General features: G+C 47.6%; 1 long non-coding RNA gene across 1 annotated transcript; it reads right to left on the bottom strand.

Annotated features, from left to right (window-relative positions):
- Positions 1 to 15285: 15285 nt before the first annotated feature.
- Positions 15286 to 21215, bottom strand: LOC126381419 (uncharacterized). The gene is made up of 3 exons (XR_007568814.1): positions 21112 to 21215; positions 20933 to 21052; positions 15286 to 15439 (listed from the first exon to the last, which is right to left on the bottom strand). It is a non-coding gene; the product is annotated as an uncharacterized LOC126381419 (long non-coding RNA).
- Between the last annotated feature and the right edge of the window lie 3761 nt (positions 21216 to 24976).

Here is a 24976-nt window from a genome sequence, read left to right as displayed (position 1 = left end):
GTTTCGATTAGCGTACTCGTCTTGCTTGGCCTGATTGTCTCGAAGAAGTCGGCGAGATGTATCTCTTGCGATTTCTCGCAAGGTTTCTCGATTAGGCCTGATGTTGTCAGCTGCCACGTCTCGTACCAATGCCTGTATGACTGGAGTGGTGGCCTCGGTACCAATCAGGAGATTAAGTGCAGAGTTCTGGGTGGTTTTCTGTTTGGTTACATTGAGTACTAACTGCAACCTCCACAACACCTCCGACCAGGACGATTTCTTGTGGTTGACTTCTATACGAACCATATTAAGTACTGTTCGCACATACCTCTCAACCTGGCCGTTGGCATGGTGCATTTCCGGTGTGATGGTGTGTACCTCGCAACCCAAACCGTTTATCCACGTGGTGAATTCGTTTGCTTCGAACATTCGCCCTTTGTCAGCAACCAAAAGCTTTGGAACACCAAACAACGAAACCGCCTGGGTGATTGCCCGCTTCAGCTCGACCACATCCTGACGACTCATGGGGTAGAGCAGTGTGAACTTCGTAAAAGCGTCCACCAAAATGAGGATAAACTTGTGACCGTCAGACGGAGGTAAAGGGCCTAAAGCATCCACGTGCACGGTGCTGAAGGGCTCACCTGGTTTCTCCCATGACGTGATGTTCTGAAGTGGCGCTCGTGGTACTCGCTTCATGGAGATACATACTAGACAGTGTGCAATGTATTTCTGGACAAACTGGCGGAGTCCAGGGAACCAGAAGTGCTTCATGATGAGATCCAGGGTTTTGTCAGCTCCTATATGCTCATGCTCGTCATGAAACACTCTGAGAAGGCTCAACCTGTGTCCCTTGGGGATGTAGCAGAGGAGTCTTGTTTCTTGACCGACGGGAGTGTAACGGTAGTACAGCATGTCGTTCTGAACCACGTACCGACTGGGATCCAGCTCTCCCTCCTGTAGCTTCTGCATGAGAGTCTTGGTGTCATCATCAGCCGCTTGAGCTATTTGGGCCCAGGTGCGGGGCCTTGAAACCTGGTTAACCTGAGCTGTTGGATTGCGGCTTAAGTAATCGGCGTGTGGGATCATAGTTCCTTTGCGGTACTCGATGGTGAAGTCGAAATCCTGGAGGTAGATCCACCATCGAGCTACACGAGGTAGCAAGTCCTTTTTCCGCTCAGTCGACTTCAGGGCGTTACAATCAGTAACAACAACAAACCTCATTCCCACGAGGTAATGTCTGAAATGCTGCAGAGCCTTGACCACTGCAAGCGTTTCGAGCTCGTAGGAATGATACTTGCTTTCTGCGCCCTGAGTCACCTTTTTTTTTTTTTTTTTTTTTATTTTTGTTTAAATACTAATACCCCTGCCACACAGTATAGGCAGAGACTTTCTAAGGCTCTATAATTATGTCCATCTTAGGGTCTTATCTCTATCTTGCCCGCAATAGGGCCCTACGCTCAGAACACATCCATTCCAGTCCTCTATTACCATTCCAGTTCTCGCTTGTATGCCTCTCGCACTTTCATTCATCGTCTTTCATTCTTGTCATTCCTAATTCCCTACTCTACTGCTTATTTCTAGGAGGTGGATATTGGACACAGGGGTTTCCTTTATTTTATTTTTATAATTTTATTGCAACATACATTGTGTTCTTACATGCTAAAACAGTTGCCAGTCATGTTTGATCTTAGGTCTAGTTTCTTATTCTAATTTATTTTTAACAGTTTGACTATGGTTTGTATACGGCAGTATACAATATAATCAACATTTTCTTTAGCTATTTTTCTTATTAACTAGTTTTACAATTTTACTTACATATCTAACAAATGTTCCACAGTTTTTCTTGTCAGTGATAATTTGACTCAAATTTGCAATCTCTACTTTGTAGCCAATTTTCTGTTCGAGGTCGTATTTGTCTTTGGCATAAATAGGGCAGTCAACAAGGAGGTGGGCAACAGTTTCAGCAATGCTAGGGTCGCAGGCGCACGCTGGGTTGTCTTTGCATTTGAAGCGGGTCAAATACTCAGAGAACCCACCGTGCCCCGTTAGAGCCTGGGTCAACTCCTTGGTGATGCTCAGCTTGCGTATCGTCCTGTACGCCTCAACCGCACTCGGGAAGAACAGCTTGGTGGTGGACGCTGTGTGCCCCGTGCTGTATCTCCGGTTCCATTCGTCAAGCGTATCCAATCGGATAAAGCGCTTGACGAATGATACCGGGTACATATCGTAGTCCGGCTTGCGTTTCGACTTTAGGGCAGCCTCCTTTGCGAGCGAGTCGGCTCTCTCGTTACCCTCCAACCCCGCGTGAGCTTTAATCCAGAACAGGGAGACGCTCTTGTTCTGAATGTTACTGTTGTAAAGGGCGTCTCTGGATTCTACGGCAAGAGGGTGGAGGGCTTCGGGGTTCACGACTGTGAGGAGGGCTGCCATAGAGTCGCTGTATATGGCAAAGCTGGTCTCTCTACGTTTCAGGGCCTCCCGAGTGGCTTCGCAGAGAGCGAGAAGCTCGGCCTGGTAGACGGTGCAGTAGGATGGCAGAGCAAGCTTTCGGGTTTTCGTCTCCGCCGCACCAGTCCAGATGGATAGTGCGGCTCCGACTTTTCCCTCAATCTTGCTGCCATCCGTGAAGATGCGGACTTCGAAGTCGCAATTTTCGCGATAATGTTCCTCGTCTACCAGGTGGCGCAGCTCTATCGCTCTCCGTTCTGCCGGGTGCGGCATCTGGAGTGCCGATGCAACGCGCTCGATCTCCCCACCCGCCAGCGCTGGGTGGCATACTCCCCTTCGGGCCTCATACAACGATGCAGCCTCCTGTATGCGCAGGTCCAAGGGGAGTATCCCAGCCAACACCAGTGCCGAGTTTAGGGATACCGTGCGGTATGCACGGCACATCTTCTGGGCGAAGCCTCGCTGAACACTGTTCAGCTTAGACCTCACTCCCAGTTTGTTGGACGCCGGTACCCATGCGCTTGCCGCGTACATGACGATAGGCTCTACCACCGCGGTGTATATGCTGCGTATCACTTCCGGATGCAGACCCCAGCTCACCCTTGCGGCCCTAGCTAACTGTTTATACACGTTTACGGCTTTGGAGCATACGTTGGCGACATGAGTGTTAAATGTGAGTTTGTTGTCAATGGTGAGACCTAGCAGTTTGATCTGTTTAGACATGGCAATGTCGATCCCGCCCATGCTCAGGCGTAGGGTGTCATGCTTCAGCTTTCGAGTGATCAGCATTGCGCTGGTTTTGTGTGGTGCAAATTTTAGCTTGTTTATGACTCCCCACGCCCGGACATGCTCGAGAGCGGCATTGGCTTGTCTTTCAATGTCCTGCGCTGTGCAACCGTCGAACACCAGGACAACGTCGTCAGCGAAAGCCTGGCATTTGTGTCCTCGTTCTTCCAGCCCTTTCAGCAGAGGGTCTAGCAGCAGGTTCCATAATATGGGACCACCGATTGACCCCTGTACGCATCCTTTTTCGGTTTTGGTACTGTACTCCGCGCCCCCGTACCTCACATTCACCATTCTTTCACTCAGGTAGCTTTCAACGACCTTCCTCAAGTTTACCGGACACTTTTCCTCAGCCAGTCGTACTTTGATTTTCGGCCACCATGCGCTATCGAAGGCTCCCTCTATATCCAAAGACACGAGGGTTATAATTTTCTTCTCCTCGAGCTTGTTTCTTATGTGCTTGATAAGCGTATAGAGGGAGTCCTCCGTGCTCCTCTGGGGCATAAAGCCGTACTGGCAAGTACTCATCCTCGGCAATAAGTGAAACTTGAGGCGGGCCACGATCATCTTCTCATAGACTTTCCCCATTACAGGCAAAAGCCCAATCGGCCTATAAGATTTGGGGGAGTCATAACATTCTTTCCCGGGTTTGCGTAGCACAATAACCGTCGCCTCCTTCCATGAGCGGGGGAAGTAATGATGCGTCAGGCATTTGTTCAGCAAACGCAGAACAATATCCGGGTCGTTGTCAATTAGGTGGTCCCATATGTCTGCCGTCAGCCCGTCGGAGCCAGGCGCTTTTTTAGGGTTAAATGACTTTATTGCTTTGATGAGTTCGTTCATACTGAATGGGGGGTCGCAAGACTCACCTTGGTTCCCCTCGTTCAACCTATCTGCCTTATCCCTTATTTCCTTATGCTCCTTCGTGTCTTCCTCCGTGCTGTCTTTAGGGTAGAACGTTTCTGCCAAGTATTTGGCCGAGTTTACCGAGTCCAACACTTCATTACCCTTCGCCATTGGCATATCCTCCTCTCTTTTGGCCGTCCTTCCTATCACCCTATATATGCCCTCCCACATTCCTTCCCTGTCCTGCTTCCCACAGAAGCTCTTCCAACTCTCGACCTGGGCTTTGACCACTTCTAACTCATACTTTTCTTTGTGTTTCAGGTACTCTTCAACAACCTTCGGTTTCCTGATTGGCGCTGCACATCGGATTCTCCTCTTTCTCGTGGCGACTTCTCTCTTCAGGTCGGCTAGTTCGTCGGACCACCACGGCAAGGTAAGTTTCTCTGTTTGTTTCTTTCTAGGTATTGTATGCGTGGAAGTTTCTATTGCTGCTGCGGTTATATTTTCTACTATTTTGTCAATGTCGTTTGTGTTGTTTATACTGTCTATTTCGTCTGTTGTGATGTTTTGCTCATGCATGATTTGGCTCAGCTTCACATGAAACTGGGCCCAATCCGCTTTTCCAGTGTTGAAGATTCTTGTTGTTCTGTTCACACGCACACCCTTTGATTTTTCCAGATTTATGTGAAACTCCAAGCCGTTGTGGTCCGACCCTGTCAGATCGTCGACTACTCTCCAACCTTCCGTGACTGCCAACATGTCCGCTGTGCAGGCCGTGATGTCGACGCAGCTGGTATAGCGCCTTCCCCCTCTGATCACATCGAAGGTTGGAGTTTCCCCTGTGTTGAGCAGTTGCAGTCCAAGCTGGTCGAGAGTTCCCAGCACCTCCTCCCCTCTGTCATTGGTCTCCCTGCTGCCCCACCAGATACTCCAGGCGTTGGCGTCTCCTCCCAGGATGAGCCTGCTAGGTCCCGTCTTGTTTTCAACCTTTTTGAGGACATCCAGGTAGGGCCCTAGTGGCTGGTCTGGCTCGAAGTAGAACGAGACTAGCGTGAGTTTCCAGGCACTGGTTTGGATCCCCACCACGACGATGTTTTCTGTGGTGAGTTCTGGGTACTGTACCACGTTTAGGTCCGGGTCAAAGATGGCTATCGCCGCCTTTACAGTCCCGCTTCCTGGCCTAGTACTCTGGAAGACTCTAACGCCTCTAAACCCGTTCATCTTCGTTGCTCCGCCCACATAGGGTTCCTGGATTAGCGCTGCGGCTGCCTTGCGCTTTCCGGCCTCAATCATAAGCTCCTGGGTCGCCAACTTCTTCCTCTGGAGATTCACCTGGAGTATCTTGTACGGCGAGTTCTTCTTTGGGACCACCTTAGCAATATGCCACGGAAGCTCGTGCCAGTCGATCCCATTTAGCCCGGATAGGGCATATATTGCTGAAGGCATTGTGGGCTCTATCTTCTAATTCTGCTTTGGCACAGTTTCGGCATTCAGGAGCGTCGCCCACCACCCGCTGGGGACAGTCTGCTCTGAGGTGTGGCCCGGCACAGTGGCTGCACAAATCCTCCGATTCCTTGCAGAAACGCCTGCCGTGCCCATACCCCAGGCAGCGAGTGCACTGCACTAGCGGGGATTGGTCCTCAACATAGATGGTCTGCAGGTCTATACGTACTCTTCCTTTGTTTAGTGCCCGGTTCCAGATTTTGGGGGAGGTGACGACTACTATGTTGTTTGTACTAGGGTTTCTTGCGTTTCTTCGGAATTTTACCGAGATCCGGTCTTCCTCTCCGTCGAGGCCGTGAAAAATATCCCGGTTTTGATTTCTCAGCGCCCTCAGCACTTCCTCATCGGAGTGAATGCGGAGGACGCCTCTGAATATCAGCATCGGGTCTTTATTTTTCACCTCCTCGACATTGAGAAGTTGACCTGCGCTCTCTATCCGGCTTTTCACCCTCTGACGTTCCTCTTTTGTTCTGCATCCCAGTATTACTTTTCTATCCTTGGCTTTCCGTATTTTCTCAACCTCTATCCCTCCTTCTTTCGCATTTACCGCCTTCCTAACTTTGTCTAATACCTCTTCTCCTGTTTCTTCCGTATTTGCCGATGTGATTATGACAGAGTGTAGAGCGGTTCGCTCCCTGGTCACGCTTCCAGGTGGTCTCGCTACTACACTCGCGTAGGATACTCGCTCTAGGTCCTCCGATGTCTTGGCTCTCTCTATGGTCTCTTTGAGCTCTTCAATTTTTCTCCCGTTTTCCAGGAGTAGCCTCGTCTGCTGTTCAATTTTTTCGAGTATCCTATCCTCTGCCTCCCTGTCATTTTTCTTTAATCCTGCCGTTTCGGTTTTGTCGCTCTCATCCCCTAACCTCTTCTTCCCTGTTTCTACTATTTCAGCTGGACCCAATGTTCCCCATGTTGCTGTCTTATCGGCTTCCGCCTCTTTATAGCACCTATATAGGTTGTCTAGAGCGGCAAGGAGCCCATTTTTCAGTTCTGTCTTAATATTTTTAGACTCTCCAAGGTAAGTCTTCCCCTTCGTCACCCAGGTCCTAGCCTTTGCTGCTCGGGTAATTGGTGTGGAGGGCATAACCGGCGAATCGCCTGCCTTCCCCATCATGTTTGCTTGCGAGGGGGCCTTTTTACGGGTTGTCCTTGGGGGGGCTGCTTCTGTCGGTTTCGGTCGTGGAAGGGGTGTAACCTGATTCGTCAAATTGACGATTTCCCCAGCTTCCCATGCGTCTATACTGAGTCTTACGTTTGCTAGCGATGTTGGGCTGGCTCCTAATTTTTGCGGGGCCTTTGGGGACTCAGGTTTGTTCAGGTCGCGTTTTGCGGGGGTTCTGTATCCGAAACTCATGTCGTTCAGGGGTACACGTCAATGTCAAAATTGTATAATTTGTCTCTACCAGTAGAGACGGTTATAATGTAGATAGAATGTGTATATATAAAATTAAGTTCTAAAGATTTAAAAGGAAAATTTTTTATTAGAATTAGAATTTAAATAGTTAAAATTTTTGTCGTCTAATTTGTCAATGATTAATAATTTTATTTTGTTTCAGGTGCCGTTGTACAGCAACTAGTCGGTCTACAGTTCCGCAGGTGGTGTCAGCAGAGAGTGGGCGCGTACGCCGGGTCAGATCAAACTGCAGGTGAGTATTCAGGTAAGTGTTTATGTTTATGTTTGTGTGTTTGAGCGTGTCTGTATGTTGTCTGTGTGTTGTGTTTGTATGTGCGTGTATGTTGTGTGAGGATGTGTGTGTGTTCGCCGGTTAATAAAATACTCCAATAGGGAGGTCGTGATAGTCTCCAATAGGGAGGTCAACTAGTTGTGAAAATGATTTGTTCTACCTACTAATTTATTTGTTGTCTTTTTCAGGTATGCCGCGCAGCAGCAGTCAGTGCGGCCAACAGATCTAGCCACGAGGGGCCGAGTACGTCGTGTCAACAGGTAAGTTTTGTGTATGTATCTGTGTGTGTAGGTGTGTATGTGTATGTGTGTGTGTTTGTGTGTGTGTTTGTGTGTGTGAAGATGAGTGTGTATAGCGTTGCCAACTAATCCGTTTTATAGCTTTCCAGGTGCTGATATTAACCGTCGAGCAGTCAAGGTACAGGCATGCACAACAACAAAGAAGAAAACACAAGAATAAAATACAATGTAAAAGCAATAAAATAGGGTAAAGTAAATAAAACAATAAAAAGTAAAAGTTTAATTTTTTGGGTCTCTACGTAGAGTCCGGTCCGGAGTCCGGTCCGGAGTCACCTTGCTGAAGTAAGCGACTACGTGTTTTTTCCCGTCATCATGGGTTTGTAAAAGAACCGCCCCATAACCAGCACTGCTTGCGTCTGAGTGCACTTCAGTTGGAAGCTTGGGATCGAATATTGCAAGGACCGGTGCACCTGTTAAGTGTTTGATGAGACTCTGGCGCACCTCTTCCTGCTCGGGGCCCCAATTAAATTCCACACCCTTCTTAGTTAAGTGGGAAATACATGCGGTCTTATTTGCATAATCCTTTATGTACCGGCGGAAGTAACCCGCGAGGCCAAGAAATTGGCGAACTTGTCTAACATTGTCTGGGGGAGGTGAATTAGCCAGAGCTTCAACTTTTCGAGGACTCGGTCTCACCTGACCCTCACTGATAACTCGACCTAGATATTCGACTTCTGTCGCAAGGAATGTGCATTTACGCAAGTTTATCGAAAATCCGGCTTCAGTCAGCGTCCGTAAGACTTTTTGCAAAAGCTCAATGCCCTCAGAAACTGAGTTACTAAGGAGAAGAACGTCGTCTACGTACACTAGTACTTTCCCGCTGTCTATTAATTCGCGTAAAGTGTCATTAATTATTCGTTGGTACACGATAGGGGAATTGGCTAAGCCAAACGGCATCTTCAAATATTCGAAGTGGTCCTCGGGTGTCACGAATCCGGTGAGGTGGATACACTCCTCTTTGATTGGGATCTGATGGAACCCCGTGGCCATATCGAGGCTAGTAAAATATTTGTAACTACCTAGCCGATCGATATGGTCATCGATCAAAGGAAGAGGGTATCTGTCCTTGATAGTAACTCGATTTAAAGCCCTAAAATCGACACAAAGCCTGTCCGATCCATCGCGTTTCTTAACCAGTATGATCGGGCTTGCGTATTGAGATTGAGACCTACGAATCACACCCTTGTCTAAAAGATCTTTCGCAATTTCCCGCACTTTGAGTTTCTCTTGGTAAGAGAGTTTGTACGGCCTATATACCACAGGATCGGAACTTGTTAATTTTATGTCCATTTCGCCCGTCTTAACAGTAGTCGCGGCCGTTCCGGAAATCAAGAACTCGGAAAATTCATTAATTACCTTCATCAAAGCTTCGCGTTCATCGCCCTGAAGTTGAGTGTTTATCTCGATGCCATCATTAACCTTAACAGCGTTGACGCATAGAGGCGCATCAGAGGAATGAGTCAAATACTGTGCATCTTTGGTTCGAACATACATCACCCCTTTTCGGTTCAGTATGTCCGTACCAATTATGATGGACGTATTCATACAAGATGAGGGTACGACTACTAGCTCTGCTTCGATGGAGATATTGTTGAGTTCGATTGTAGTGGTAACGTATGAGTTAGACACTATTTCCTTATCGCTGATACCTTTTAATACACAGCGTCTAGGTTTTGGTTGACAAGGCAAGTGCCTAAGAACGTCTGCAGAGATAAGGGAAATATTTTAACTTTGGCATCACAATATATCTTTGAAAACTTAATATATGTAAAAAAACATATAGGATTATTTGCGAAAAATAGCGATCGGCACATTGTTAATACCAGGAATAAAAATAAACTTGCTTTACAAGTCAGTCGATTACATAAGATTACTAAATCTTTTAAGGGGCAATGTATACGTTTTTACAATAAGATTCCCATTGACATTCAGAATTTGCCTTTCAACTGTTTTAAGACAGTAGTTAAACAAAAACTTTACAAAAAAGGTTATTATAAAGTTAGTGATTATTTAGAAGATATGAATGCATGGGATTAACTGTCTGAGAACCGATATTAGGCAGCTAAATTACTCAATTGTATACCAATATTTTATGTTTTATGTTTATTTTTATTTTTTTAAAGAACGTCTAGGGCCCTGTGCCGAGGTTTTTCTTGCAGCTTCTTTTCCCCGGCTATACAGGTTGTGAGAAGCTGCAGTAGTTTTAGGCGGATGAGACGTTCGTTATGTAAAATTGACGATTCAAAGTGTAACTATGTTACCTACTGAATAAAGATATTTTTGAATTTGAATTGAATTTGAATTTTGTTCAATGCGCCGCTGTCAATGAGTACGTCCATTGGTACCCCTTCAACTACCGCAGTCGTTATATCATTGTTAGGGTGAGACGACCGATCAACACACAAATTAACCCTATGGGGATTACGGGACTCTGATCGTGCCTTGGCGAAACACTTGGCTTCAGTATGCCCCGGTTTTTTACAGAATGTGCAACTGGCACTGGAAGTACCGGGTTTGGAGGAAGGTGCAGGGTCAGATGCAGTCGTAGATCTCTTAGTACAATCGCGACTCATGTGACCTTTCAAGCCACACGTAAAACACTTAGTAGACGATCGGTTCGGATGACTTTGATTAAATCGCTTCTTAGGTAAGACCTGAGAACGCGCATCTTGTTTGTTCTTGTTTGGTTTAACATAGATCGACAGAAATTGAACCAAACTTTCAGGGGTCAGCGCTGCATTAGCAGCCGCTGCGCGTACTTGAGGGCTGTCGATACCGCGAATGACTATGAGCGTTCTCAGTTCATCACTAAGACCCTGAACTACCCTTAAACGCAAAAGTGTCCGTCGAGCATACTCCGCATACGTACTATACTGATCTGACGTTGTTTTCATGGTTTCAAATAAAATGTTGGCAAAATTAAGTTTACTGGGGCATAGCGGTTTGAATTCCCTTTTGAAATTTGACCACGTCCTGTCGTTGGTGACCCACTCAGATAACCATACTTTTGCATCGCCTTTGAGGCATGATGCGACGCGTGATAGACACTCATGGTCGGACCAACCATTAGTGTCTCTGGCGCGGTCCACCTCATCACACCAGGTCTCGATACTATTAATAGCGGGATCAAAATTGGACACAAAGTAATTGTGTGACCTAACAGGCTGTACGGACTTAATTACTTCAACTAAAGCCTGTGCGAGGGTGGACGCCTCAGAGCGCTGAGCGGTTGACACGATAGATACGCCGCGAACGTTAGAGTCATTATTTGGAATCGGAGTATTCTCCGACGGTGGTGCTACATTTGATTCGTTACATGACGTTGACGACCTAAGCGCGGTAGTCACCCTCGAGTTAGATAACCGAGCCTCTAACGGTGGGGTATGTCGTGATATGCTACGATTGCGTGAACGCTGGCGGTCGTCTACTGGACGGCGACTTCGGCTACGGCCGGAACGCGAGCGACGACGAGTACGTGAACGGCGACTAGTACGAGAACGGCGCGAACTTACACTACGAGAACGACTTCGCAACATACGTGTCGAACACTGATGACGCGAACGATCACCGCGGGATGAGCTACGCAGCCTTCTTAATATCCGTTTAAAATATTCCCATGATCGCGATCTACTTCGCGAACGGTCACGCGATCTGCTTGAATAACGGCGACGACGCCTTGAGCGAGAACGCGAGCCATTTTGTGATCGCGTTCCCGAGCGATTACGAGATCTACTCCGCATGGCGGGTGTATGAGAAATAACGTAATAAAATCAGAAAAAAAGGTTTCACGAAAACAACAACAACAAAAATAAATTGTGAGAAAAAGATATCAAAAAGATGTGGGTAGATTTGTTTCTTATATGGGCGTTAACAAGTCCTTTATCCCACTTCTGATCTTAGGATCAAAAGTGAAATAAAAATAAAAAAAAAATAATCAAACAAAAACCCTAATCTCTTTATTTAACAATTTAAAACAATCTTCACAAATTACTCAAGAAACGTCACAACCCACTTTCATAGAACATAACTTTACAAATAAATAAAGAAAATTATGAAAATAACAATTTACAAAACAAAACAAAATGGCTCACGTGACCCGGATTACGTAACACACTACAGTCCTCTTAAGCTGTGTACGTCGCAGGCGCTCGCAGAGAAATGAAAAAGTTTCACCGGTCTCGACGCCTTATATAGGGTCGGTGATTTCTGAGGTTTAGTGCTTCGGGGGTACAACTAATAATATGTATATATATATATTAAAAAAATAATAATAATAACAAAAAAAAATATTAATAATATAATAGAGCAACTAATTATAAGATAATAAATATGATTGTAAGAATATTAATAGATAAATTAATTTAATAATATTCCACTCGCCGACAGTGTGAAGAGGAACGCTCTAAAGGACGGCTAACTAAACAACAACACACGTATGACAAAACAACAATAAAATAAAAATTAGTTCAGGTGCCAATAGGACTGAATACAAAAACAAAAAAAGAATTTGCAAAAACGAAACGCATCAATCATAATGACATTGACATTAAAAAAAAAAAAAAAATAATACGGATACATGTCAGTGATTATAACCTAAACATAAAACAAAACAAAACTAATAAAGAAAAAAGCGGTTATGAGCAAATAAACAAACGCAATAGAGGGTGAAAAATAACAATACCATAAAAAGAAATGAAGTCTACGCAACGGTAGCCACATTTGCAGTCAGTGCGGGTAAAACTAAAAGTTCGGCCATAGATTCCACCCTTTGCTTGGCACTATCAGGAGTCTTGATAAAAATGAATACATCCCGCGTCCAGCAATTAGAGATGCCGTACTTATCTCTCGCCGCCACGAAGACACTGTGCCGAGACTTGGTTAGGAACTCAGAGATGGTGATCTTTGACCCCTTCAGTGCAGTCTTGGTGTTCCAGATACTATCCCGCATAGCCATATCCGTGAATTTTAAAACAATAGGCCGAGGCTTACCACTATTATTTGTGACTTTGCCCATGCGATGACACGTACGAAGACAGTCCACATTAAAATTGGGGACTTTAATTTTGGCGGATAATGAAGAAGTCACCACACTAGCGATGTCCTCATTTTTCTTTTCCGGTACACCATGAACTAGCAGCATTTTACGTCGTGACTTCATCTCGATACGATCCACTCCTCTTGCAAGCGCTTCAACCTCACCACGCAACACGTTAAGGCCGTTACAAACAAAGGCCTTAAAGGTCTGGAACTCAGCATTGAGGGCAGCAATGGTCGAAGGATTTTTGCGCGTTGCTCGGTTTAGCTCTGCTTGGAATTCTGCCATTTTTGTGTCGAACATCTTGATCATTTTATCCATACTAGTGTGTACCTGTACGTGGTCTATAGTGATGAGACGCTGGAGGTGATATTGGTGAAAGGAGAAATACACTGCAGGCGAGTGGCACTAACTATGCACTAATAATTTGCATAAATAAATTAAATTATTGTATTGTACTATATTTAAATAAAAAATATTTGGGAGCTAATAGAAGTTGTTGTGCTCTTGGCGACTACCCGCAGTAGATATTTGCATTTGATTACGTTCTTCGATCGTGTTATTAAAGTCAGTCCGAAGTAAATCTACAGTGAAGGAATCGGCTAAGAAATTATCTATTTTCACCTAATCTTGGCCAATATGTGCCATTGAATCGTGAATGGTTTGTATTCGGCCATAGATCGCGCTTAATTTATTTTGTATTTTTTGTAAGCGGAGATCGGAAATTTTCGCCTCGTCCGGCATTTTGGAACAATGTGGCGGAAAAACTATCACCGAAATCTAAATTAATCATATAGAATCCGGCTCGAAGGACCAATTATGTTAAGGCGCTGGAGTTTTGATTAATTATTAATAGAAATTGGTTTTATTTTTACTAAATAATTAGGCAGTGGCAGAAAGAGGAAAGGATTCAAAGGACTCACCTCGTGTTTACGATAAAATCCAAATTGGGGAGGCCTCCCGTGGAACAAAGGTGGAAGTCCTATTCCACTAACACCACACACCAAATATTACTTCACTGTAGCTCTTTATTCACTGAAATTATGTAGTTTTCCCGATATTTTTGGGGAACTCGAAACGTGCGCGGACGCGGTCAATTAGCAACTGGTTTTGTTTTCTTCGCTTCCGGCCTTCCGGTGAGAAAGGGGTAAGGGCGAGACAGGTAATAGATGCGCACAAACGTGCGAAAGAGATGGGAATAGCCACTGCCTATTAACTAGATTTAAGAGCATTATATTTTTTGTTTCTTTTTACAGCTTTGGAATTTATAATATTTGGCCAAACCAGCCAGGTTTGGTCTCCCAGAAGGAGCGTCGGGGGGTAAAAATGATGTATGGGGGGTGTGATTTGGATCTCCTGGTGAGTATGGGAAAACTTCCATAGCTACGCCGGGCACCAGCTTCCCCTGGTGGCCGTTGAGCGTAGGCTAGGCGGGAATATAATAATGAAAATAGTGTTTACAAAAAGTAAAATCACTTACCAAGGGGTCGCGCGAGAACTAAAACTATCACTCACCACTTTTCGAATGTTTGAAGTGTTATGATGTATTTTTGAGTTGTTGTGTGTACAATAGGTGTGTTTGTGGCACAAGGGGGTTGAATAACGTCAGCGGTTTAAACAAAAACAAAATTGCGAGTGCGGAAAAGTTAGAAGGCGCGGATTGTAGCCATTTTGAAATTGGCAACCAAAAAAGTTAAGTCGCTCGCCAGAGGGCGCTGCAGTAGTGATACCACAGGTAAAAAATAATGCGATAACGTTAAAAATAACTAACGCTAATAATGGGCGTTACTACACACCCCGCCTTGAAAGGGTGAATTTTCAAAGAAAATTAGCGTAAAAACGCGAATGCGAAAAAATAAGAAACACTTATAACTACTATCCTAAACGCAGCATAAGTGTCTGCGGTAATAAAAAATAAACTAAAACTACTGTGTGGGTAAAGGGCACAACCTAACAATCGGCCGTTTGAAACTACCCTTAGAAGTTTTAATTGTAGCAACCCTGATAACATTATCTTTACCAAGATGTACATCGTTAACAATGCCTAACTCCCACTGCAAAGGCGGAACCTTGTTGTCTTGAATGACAAGAACGACAGTACCAAGTTTAACACGTTCACTTAAACAGGCCTTGTATTGAAGATTAAGCTCTATAGCACATACTTTTTTCATACAAATATGATTAACGTCTAACAATGATGTACCACACCAATTTCAAAATAAAGTTATGATAGTAGCACTATCGTCATCATACGTCGACGTTAGAATACGTTCAGTTGTATTATATCAATCAAATCCTATACAATTGGTAACAACGTTTAATCACGGCGACGTTCTATGATGTTGTTTGCTATTGAGTGAAATAAATCGAAAATATTATTGAACAACGTTTATTCACGGCGACGTTAAATGAAGTTCTGTCACGGAATATGATATGATCGGAAAGAACAGAAAACAGCGTATACTCACGTCAACGTTTAGTAACGTTCAGCCTTAGTTGATATGGTAATAATTACAAACCAGGGAATAACATTAAAGCACTTCCACGGTGATAGACGTTCTGTGATTCGGCTGCAAGGTCCGACGGTGGAGATGGTAACGGCTCGCATGGTCCCGGGTTGCCTTCTTCTGCTGCAGAGTCCGGCGGTGGAGATGGTGATTGCTCATGTGATCCCGGGTTGCCTTCTGCGGCTGCAGGGTCCGGCGGTGGAGATGGTGACTGCTCACGTGGTCCCGGATTGCCTTCTTCGGCTGCAGAGTCCGGCATTGGAGATGGCGATTGCTCACGTGATCCCGGGTTGCCTTCTGCGGCTGCAGGGTCCGGCGGTGGAGATGGTGACTGCTCGCGTGGTCCCGGGTTGCCTTCTTCGGCTGCAGAGTCCGGCGGTGGTGATGTTTTTTTTTTTTTCTAGTACCCCTGCCACACAGGATAGGCAGGGACTTTCTAAGGCTCTATAATGATATCAATCTTAGGGTCTTATCTCTATTTTGCCCGCAATAGGGCCCTACGCTCAGAACACATCCATTCCAGTCCTCTATTACCATTCCAGTTCTCGCTTGTATGCCTCTCGCACTTTCATTCATCGTCTTTCATTCTTGTCATTCCTAATTCCCTACTCTACTGCTTATTTCTAGGAGGTGGACACTGGACACAGGGGTTTTCTTTATTGTATTTTTATTGCAACATACAATGTGTTCTTACATGCTAAACCAGTTGCCAGTTATGTTTGATCTTAGGTCTACTTTCTTATTCTAATCTATTTTTAACACAAAGTGCGAATTGTGGTACTCAGGCAGTGTGCGCAGATGCGCGTGCGCCCTCCCTACCACTACCGCCTGCTCGACTGAGCCGCACATCGCTGGACCAAACACTCCAACGCGAGGAGCGACCATTGAACTGTGCAAGGTCTGATGATAATTTTGACACCTCTTTGGAGAAAAGTTTTAAAACGGTGGTAAATGGGAAAAAGCGTCGCAAGGCAAAGAAAAACATCTCTAATAAGAAAGGTACAGCTATAATAGCTTCCAGTAAAATTAGGATTGCACCGAGGCTTTCATATATTTACGCATCGCGCTTCCACGAGGATACGACAGAGAAGGATATTTCTGAGTTTGTGTCTGAAAGTGGACATCATACCCAAAAAGTTGAAAAGTTACCTCAGTTTAGGAGGACATCCTTCGCATCCTTCAAGTTAACTATTCTACAGGAACAAGAGGCTACATTCCTCAGTGAAAGTTTTTGGCCCAGTGGAGTAGAATACAGAAAGTATATATACAGAGGACCCAAGTCTAGTACCCCTGCTAAATAAAGCACTAGTAAGGACTGAATATGACAGATGAGTAGACAACATTAATATCATTTAACTGTAAATCGGTTAAAAGATCCGTCCAATATATTCGTAATCTATGTCAGACTACGGACATTATCGCTCTGCAAGAGACATGGTTACTCCCACATGATCTCGACTTTATGCACTGCGTAGACGACCGGTTTGGATGCGTTGCGAAATCATCTATAGATGCGTCAGCTGGTGTATTGCGTGGGCGACCATACGGAGGTGTGGCGCTATTATGGAACAAGTCCGCGTTCCCTGATGTAACGTCTATCCAATGCTCGAGCAATCGTGTGATAGCTATACGTGTTAGTACTGGTCAGCGCTCCTTTGTCGTCGTGAATGTATATATGCCTGTAGACGAACCGGATAACTTGATTGAGTTTACGGGTTGTTTATCTCGAATAAGTGCATTAGTAGAGGAGACCGAAATTGAGGCAGTGTTTATCTTAGGAGATTTTAATGCTCATCCCTCTGCGAAATTTGATCTCGAAATGATCGATTTTTGTATTGAACAGCAGTGGCGTTGTGTGGATTACGAGTTACTGGGGAGGGACTCGAATACATTCACATACATTAGCGATATTAATGGAGCTCGCCGATGGTTGGACCATTGTCTGGTGACTGCGGCTGCGCGGGATACGGTGATTAGCGCTGACGTCATGAATGACGTTTCATGGTCCGATCATTTTCCGCTACGTATTGTATGCAATATACAGAAATTCTGTGTTGGTCTGGATACAGGTAGGCGTGTACAAAATGGTATTCGCTGGGGTGAAAGAAACGTCTCTCAAATCGATGACTATTTTAAAATATGTAAAAAGAATTTAATTTCGTTAAAAATATTCGACTGTTCTATCTGTGATATTAGTGATCTAGCTATTTCAAATTGTTCTCATGTAAATTGTAATTATTATGAAATCATTGACGACCTATATAATAATATTGTATTAATTTTACAAAATGCTGCGGTGCAAACTTCCTCTTTGTGTCTCGGTCAAAGAAAACGAAATTATATTGGAAAGATCCCTGGGTGGAACTTCCATGTCAGGAAGGCTCATCAGTCCTATAGATTTTATTTTCAGTGTTGGGTCTTAGCAGGAAAACCGTCAGCCGGTCCATCCTACGAGTTGATGAAAAATAGTAGAAACATGTTTAAAAAGAAACTTAAATGGTGCCAGACTAATGAGGAACAAATAAAGCTCGATATTCTAGCCAATGCTAGAAATAAGAAAAATTTTGTAGATTTCTGGAAGGCGACAAAGAAGTTTAGCTTCAAGCAAAGCCTTCCTGTCAGTGTTGGTGGTCTGCAAGATCACGCACAAATAGCTGACATGTTTGCTCGCCAGTTTAGGGTGGAGCCGCAGCCAGTTCCATTGATCAGGACCGGGCTCGAGACTGAGTCTGCATTTACTATTAACAACGATCCCGCGGGTTCGAGTATTAGATTTACGCCAGACGATGTCGCCAACGTAGTGCGGCGAATGAAGCGCGGTAAGTCACCGGGACATGACGGCCTCAGTCTCGAGCACGTTCTCGCAGCAGATGAGCCGTTGTACAAGAGACTTTGCATATTATTTAATTTATGTATGCACTCATCATACCTGCCAAAGGCTTTAATGGAGACGGTTGTGGTTCCTATCGTGAAGAATAGGACTGGCGACCTGGGAGATGTGACAAATTACCGTCCTATTTCTCTCGCAACTGTAATAGGGAAGGTGTTTGAGAGATTGTTGCAGCCGTCGCTGCTGAATCATATTGGGATAGACGATGCGCAGTTTGGTTTCCGTCCTGGTGTTTCAACGGACTCTGCCATAGTAAGCCTTAAACACATTACAGATTATTACGTTGAGCGTAATACCTCTGTATATGCATGTTTCTTGGATTTGAGTCGGGCGTTTGATCTTGTGAATTATAATATTCTATGGAGAAAACTGCTCGACTCAAACGTTCCTCGGGAGGTAGTTAGTCTGTTGAGGTACTGGTACGGAAACCAAACTAATTATGTAAAGTGGGGCGACGCGACTTCTAGCGTATACAGGCTAGACTGCGGTGTACGTCAAGGGGGGCTTACCTCGCCGGACCTCTTTAATCTGTATGTGAATGGCCTGATCGAGGAGCTGAGAAGTGCCAAAATTGGGTGTCACATAGGTGGCCTATGTGTCAACAATTTAAGTTATGCGGATGATATGGTGCTTCTCAGCCCCTCTATCAGCGCACTGAGAAAGCTGCTGGCGATCTGTGAGGGATATGCAATCTCTCACGGGCTGAAGTACAACGTGGCTAAAACGGAGATGATGGTGTTTTCAGCTGGGAGAGGTCCGGCGAGGGTGCCTGAAGTATTGTTAAATGGTTCAGCGGTTAAGGTTGTGAAGCAATTTAAATACCTTGGTCATATTCTGACCGATAATAGAAAGGACGACTTAGATATCGAGCGTGAGAGGAGGGCACTGTCGATCCGGTGCAACATGCTCGCGCGCAGATTTGGCAGGTGTAGTGGCGCTGTCAAGTTAACGCTTTTCCAAGCGTACTGTCAGTGTTTCTATACCTGTCAACTATGGACCAACTACTTAAAAAAGACCTTTAGCAACATGAGGGTACAGTACAATGATGCGTTTCGTATCCTCATGCGTTTGCCACGTTGGTGCAGCGCGTCGAGCATGTTCGCCGAAGCGCGTGTGCCGGACTTTTTTGCTGTCGTACGTAAACGTGTGGCGGGATTTTGGACGAGGCTTAGGGCTTCAAACAACATCATTTTGCAGAAAGTGTGCGAAGGGGTCGCCAGTCCTATTTTTAAACACTGGTGGTCTTTGCACCGGGACGCAAATAGGAAATAGGTATTTTATTTTATTTTATTTTATTTTATTTTAATTTATATTGTATGTTCATTTTAATTCAATTTATATATTATGTAATGTGTGTGAGTCCTATTGACTTTTAATAAAGAATTATTATTATTATTATTATTATTATTAACAGTTTGACTATTGTATGTATACGGCAGTATACAATATAATCAACATTTTCTTTACCTATTTTTCTTATTTACTAGTTTTTCAATTTTACTTACATATCTAATAAATGTTCCACAGTTTTTCTTGTCACTAATAATTTGACTCAGATTTTCGGTCTCTACTTTGTAGCCAATTTTCTGTTCTAGGTCGTATTTGTCTTTGGCATAAATAGGGCAGTCAACAAGGAGGTGGGGAACAGTTTCAGCAGTGCTAGGGTCGCAGGCGCACGCTGGGTTGTCTTTGCATTTGAAGCGGGTCAAATACTCAGAGAACCCACCGTACCCCGTTAGAGCCTGGGTCAGCTCCTTGGTGATCGTCAGCTTGCGTATCATCCTGTACGCGTCAACCGCACTCGGGAAAAACAGTTTGGTGGTGGACGCTGTGTGCCCCGTACTGTATCTCCGGTTCCATTCGTCAAGCGTATCCATTCGGATAAAACGCTTGACGAATGATACCGGGTACATATCGTAGTCCGGCTTGCGTTTCGACTTTAGGGCAGCCTCCTTTGCGAGCGAGTCGGCTCTCTCGTTACCCTCCAACCCCGCGTGAGCTTTTATCCAAAACAAGGAGACGCTCTTGTTCTGGATGCTACTGTGGTAAATGGCGTATCTGGATTCTACGGCAAGAGGGTGAAGAGCTTCGGGGTTCACGACTGTGAGGAGGGCTGCCATAAAGTCGCTGTATATGGCAAAACTGGTCTCTCTACGGTTCAGGGCCTCCCGAGTGGCTTCGCAGAGAGCGAGAAGCTCGGCCTGGTAGACGGTGCAATAGGATGGCAGAGCAAGCTTTCGGGTTTTCGTCTCCACCGCACCAGTCCAGATGGATAGTGCGGCCCCGACCTTTCCCTCGATCTTGCTGCCATCCGTGAAGATGCGGACTTCGAAGTCGCAGTTTTCGCGATAATGATCCTCGTCTACCAGGTGGCGCAGCTCTATCGCTCTCCGTTCTGCCGGGTGCGGCATCTGGAGTGCCGATGCAACACGCTCGATCTTCCCACCCGCCAGCGCTGGGTGGCATACTCCCCTTCGGGCCTCATACAACGATGCGGCCTCCTGTATACGCAGGTCCAAGGGGAGTATCCCAGCCAGCACCAGTGCCGAGTTTAGGGATACCGTGCGATATGCACGACACATCTTCTGGGCGAAGCTTCGCTGAACACTGTTCAGCTTAGACCTCACTCCCAGTTTGTTGGACGCCGGCACCCAAGCGCGGTGGATGCGGCGCGGCGGTGGAGATGGTGATTGCTCACGTGATCCCGGGTTGCCTTCTTCGGCTGCAGGGTCTGGCGGTGGAGATGGTGACTGCACGCGTGGTCCCGGGTTGCCTTTTTCAGCTGCAGGGTTCGGCGGTGGAGATAGATGGTGACTGCTCGCGTGGTCCCGGGTTGCCTTCTTCGGCTGCAGGGTTTGGCGGTGGAGATGGTGACTGCTCGCGTGGTCCCGGGTTGCCTTTTTCAGCTGCAGGGTTCGGCGGTGGAAATGGTGACTGCTCGCGTGGTCCCGGGTTACCTTCTTCGGCTGCAGGGTTCGGCGGTGGAGATGGTGACTGCTCGCGTGGTCCCGGGTTGCCTTCTTCGGCTGCAGGGTTTGGCGGTGGAGATGGTGACTGCTCGCGTGGTCCCGGGTTGCCTTTTCAGCTGCAGGGTTCGGCGGTGGAGATGGTGACTGCTCGCGTGGTCCCGGGTTACCTTCTTCGACTGCAGGGTCCGGCGGTGGAGATGGTGACTGTTCGCGTGGTCCCGGGTTATTTTCTTCGGCTGCAGGGTCCGGCGGTGGAGAAGGTGACTGCTCGCGTGGTTCCGGGTTGCCTTCTTCAGCTGCAGGGTCCGGCGGTGGAGATGGTGAATGCTCGCTTGATCCCGGGTTGCCTTCTTCGGCTGTAGGGTCCGGCGGTGGAGATGGTAACTGCTCACGTGGTCCCGGGTTGCCGCCGCGGCGGGAAGACCACGGTGGTGCTGGAGTGTAGCCCCGCCCTCAGGGACGCCATAATAGACCGGCAGAGACTGTTCCTTAACTGGGAAAGGCACTTGGTCCGGGATTACGTCGACATCACGTGCTGTGCCAAGTGCCAGTGCTACGGACACCCGGAAAAATACTGCCGGTCAGAAAAGACAGTTTGCGCAAAATGCGGAGAGGGCGGGCACAGGAGCGGCGAGTGCAAGAATGAGAAGGCGGTGTGTACCACGTGCAAGTCGTTTGGGAAGCCACACACCACGCACCGCACATACTCCGTAGAGTGCCCAGCGAGGAGACACGCGGAGCAGAGGGCGCTCAATACGACCAATTATGGCTGAGCACCACCGTGGTGAGGGAGGATGGCTAAGCGTCGGCCAATTAAACCTGCAGGGTGCTGAGGCTGCTACTAATGAGCTCCCGGCCGTCGCAGAGAGCCTCGGCCTCGATATCGTTCTTGTTCAAGAACAGTATCCGAGGTCGGGGTGCGCGGGCCTCCTGGAGGGAGGCAGCATCGAGGGAGGGGAAACGGCCAAGGCGGGGATATACGTGGCGAACCAGAGCACAATCGCCACGTTGGTGCTCCACCACCTGAGCACCAGCCACTGCATGGTGGCACAGGTTACGCAGAGGGGGGGGGGGGAAGCGTAGCCTGTAGCGTCGTCTCCGCCTACTTCCAGTACTCGCAGCCGATCGACGGACACCTGGAGCAGTTGGAGCGGGTACTGGACAGACTGAGAGGGGCTCCAGTCTTGATATGCGCAGATTGCAACACGCACTCTCCCCTTTGGTTCAGCGAGAGGAGACATCTGGTGGGCTGAGGCGCGGACGCGGAGAAGAGGCGGGAGGCGATGGAGGCTTTCATCGCTTCACGTCAACTCTTCGTTGTCAATCGCGAGAGCCAGCCCCCGACATTCTCCAGCGTAAACGGCACGGCACCACACGCGGGGTGGACTGGGAGCGCTTCCAGACCACGCTCTCAATGCGGATGGAGACCATCAACCTCCGCGCCCCCGCGCAGCAAGCCTGTGAATCGTACTGTAGGGTTCTGGATCGTACGGCGCCCGAGTGCCTAGGAACGCCTAGAGTGCAACCGGTGGGCTACGAGTGGTGGTCCAACTCCCTGGACCGTCTCCGCAGGGAAAATAACAGGCGTAGGCGCAAATGGCAGCAGTCTAGGCGTGCGGGCGGACCGGCAGAAACAGAGGCAAAGGAACGGTACCACGCTGCCCGGGCGAAGTATAGGGGCGCGATGCACAAAGCGGAAACCGACCACTGCCTGCGCATAGCGCAAAGTGGGAACGATGATCCGTGGGGGCTGGCGTACCGGGCCGCTAGCGGCAGGGTGCGCCCGCCTCCGGGGGTGATCAACGGGCTGAAGCTAGCGGAGGGGTTCGCCGACGACGCGGCGGGCGCCATGGGAGGGGTGCTTAGGGTAATGTGTCCCGACGACAATCCGGGGGCCGACTCCGCGTATCATAGGCAGGTTAGGGCTGCGGCGGCCTGCGAGCCGCCCGGTCGGGACGTGGAAACAGTGACACTTGAGCGTCTCGATCGTATCATCAGGGAGCTACCGAACAAAGCCCCCGGCATAGACGGCATAACGGTCCGAATTGTCAAGAACGCCTGGAAGGTAACCGCGAACGAAATGACGGCTGTGTACGTAAAATGCGTTCAAGAAGTTGTCTTTCCCGACTCTTGGAAGATAGGTCGTTTGGTAGTAATCCCGAAGGGAAACGGGAAGGCCGTGATGGACTCTAAGGCCTACAGACCCGTGACCCTTCTACCAGTGATGGGCAAGATCCTAGAAAGAGTGCTATGCGATTGTACCCCGGGTCTCTACAGCCGCATATCACCGGGGCAACACGGCTTTGTGAGAGGTAGGTCGACTGTGTCTGCGCTGGACAGCGTCCTTATGACGGTGAAAGGGTCAGAGTGCAAGTATGTGCAAGGGATAATGTTGGACATTGCCGGGGCGTTCGACAACGCCTGGTGGCCAATGGTCTTGGTGAAGTTTAAACAGGGGGGATGCCCGCCGAACATGTATCGGCTGCTCACCTCCTACTTCACCAACAGGCGGGTCGGACTATTTGCGGGTGGATGTGTCGAGTGGAAGGGATCGACGATGGGGTGTCCCCAGGGCTCTGTCCTGGGTCCCACGTTGTGGAATGTGCTCCTCGACGACTTGCTGCGTCTTCCTGTGCCCGCGGGGGTCAGCCTGGTGGCATACGCGGACGACGTCACGATCCTGGTCGAGGGCGACTCGCGGGCGACCGTGGAGCGCAACGCGGAGGCTACACTACAGCTCGCGCTGGAGTGGGGCCAGAGGAATAGATTGTCGTTCTCGCCCGCGAAGACGCAATCTATTACCTTGAAAGGCAAGCTGAAGCGGCCGCCGCTCATACGCATGGGCGGCGAATCGATCAGGACCGTGTCTACAGTGAAGCTACTGGGAGTGGTACTGGATGAACAGCAGTCGTTCGCGGAGCATGCGCAGGACATCGGGGATAGGGCGGCTCGATGCTTTGGCAAAATGTCAAGGGTATCGGCCAGTTCATGGGGGGTGCGGTACAGGGCGTTACGCATATTGTACTTTGGTACATTCGTCGCGACCCTGACGTATGCCGCAGCCGTGCGGGATCACGTTTTGTGGGATTGTCGTTTGTACGATTCAGAACGGGGCACTTTGTTTGACCACCTGGAGAGGACGGAAGCAGGACCGGTCTATTTCGCGCAACTGGTATCTTCCGAGGTGAACTTCGCACGATTCCGGGAATTCGCGCACACCTGGTACCGTCAGAGGAGATTGCTGGAGGAGGCATAGACAGGGAGAGGCAAAAAGTCGGCGACGAAGCCGTGGCGTGGTGTCCCGCCCCAGAAAGGGGAGAAGGGAAAGTCCAGGGGACAGGACATAAAATTTGTAGGGTGTCAAGAAGTGCGGGTGGGAAAGAGCCCCGAGCAAGTACCACTCGCATCGCCCATGATTCGATCCTCGGTCCGTATGACCGAAAGGTTGGTAGGACCATGGGAAGGTGGTGGGTCCCGGGTTGCCTTCTTCGGCTGCAGGAATCGGCGGTGGAGATGGTGACTGCTCGTGTGGTCTCGGGTTGCTTTCTTCGGCTGTAGGGCCCGGCGGTGGAGATGGCGGCTGCATACGTGCACTTAGGCCACCTTCTTCGGCAAAAGGGTTAAGTAGAAGGGATGACTGGTGCGCGCGTGATTCAGGTTTGATGTTGAATGCAAAAACTGATGGAGGCGACAACAGCTGGCTTTGGTGGCCTTCTATATGTGTCAGCTCGATTACGAAAGATGAGGCTTCTAAATTTAGGTCATCTCCTATATTTCTGCTCAATACACTGGAATTGATCGAAATTTTGTCAGAGTTTTCTTCGTCACTGGAATGTTTGGGGTCGAGTCTAGATCTCTTGCTTTTAGGTTCTGAAGAATTTGAATTGTTAGTATACGATTTTCGTTTACGAGTATTAAAAATGCTATCACAACTAAAACTGTCAGTTTCACAATCTTCTGCAGTCTCAGTGTTACTGCCAGAGTTATCTGAATCACTCGTTGTATGCGGCGCAAAAGCGTCTCCTCTTGGAC

This window comes from Pectinophora gossypiella, unplaced genomic scaffold, assembly GCF_024362695.1.
Source record: "Pectinophora gossypiella unplaced genomic scaffold, ilPecGoss1.1 Pgos_51, whole genome shotgun sequence".
Lineage (NCBI taxonomy): Eukaryota > Metazoa > Arthropoda > Insecta > Lepidoptera > Gelechiidae > Pectinophora > Pectinophora gossypiella.
Note: the sequence above shows the minus strand (reverse complement) of the source record. Positions and strands in the feature narration are given on the sequence as shown.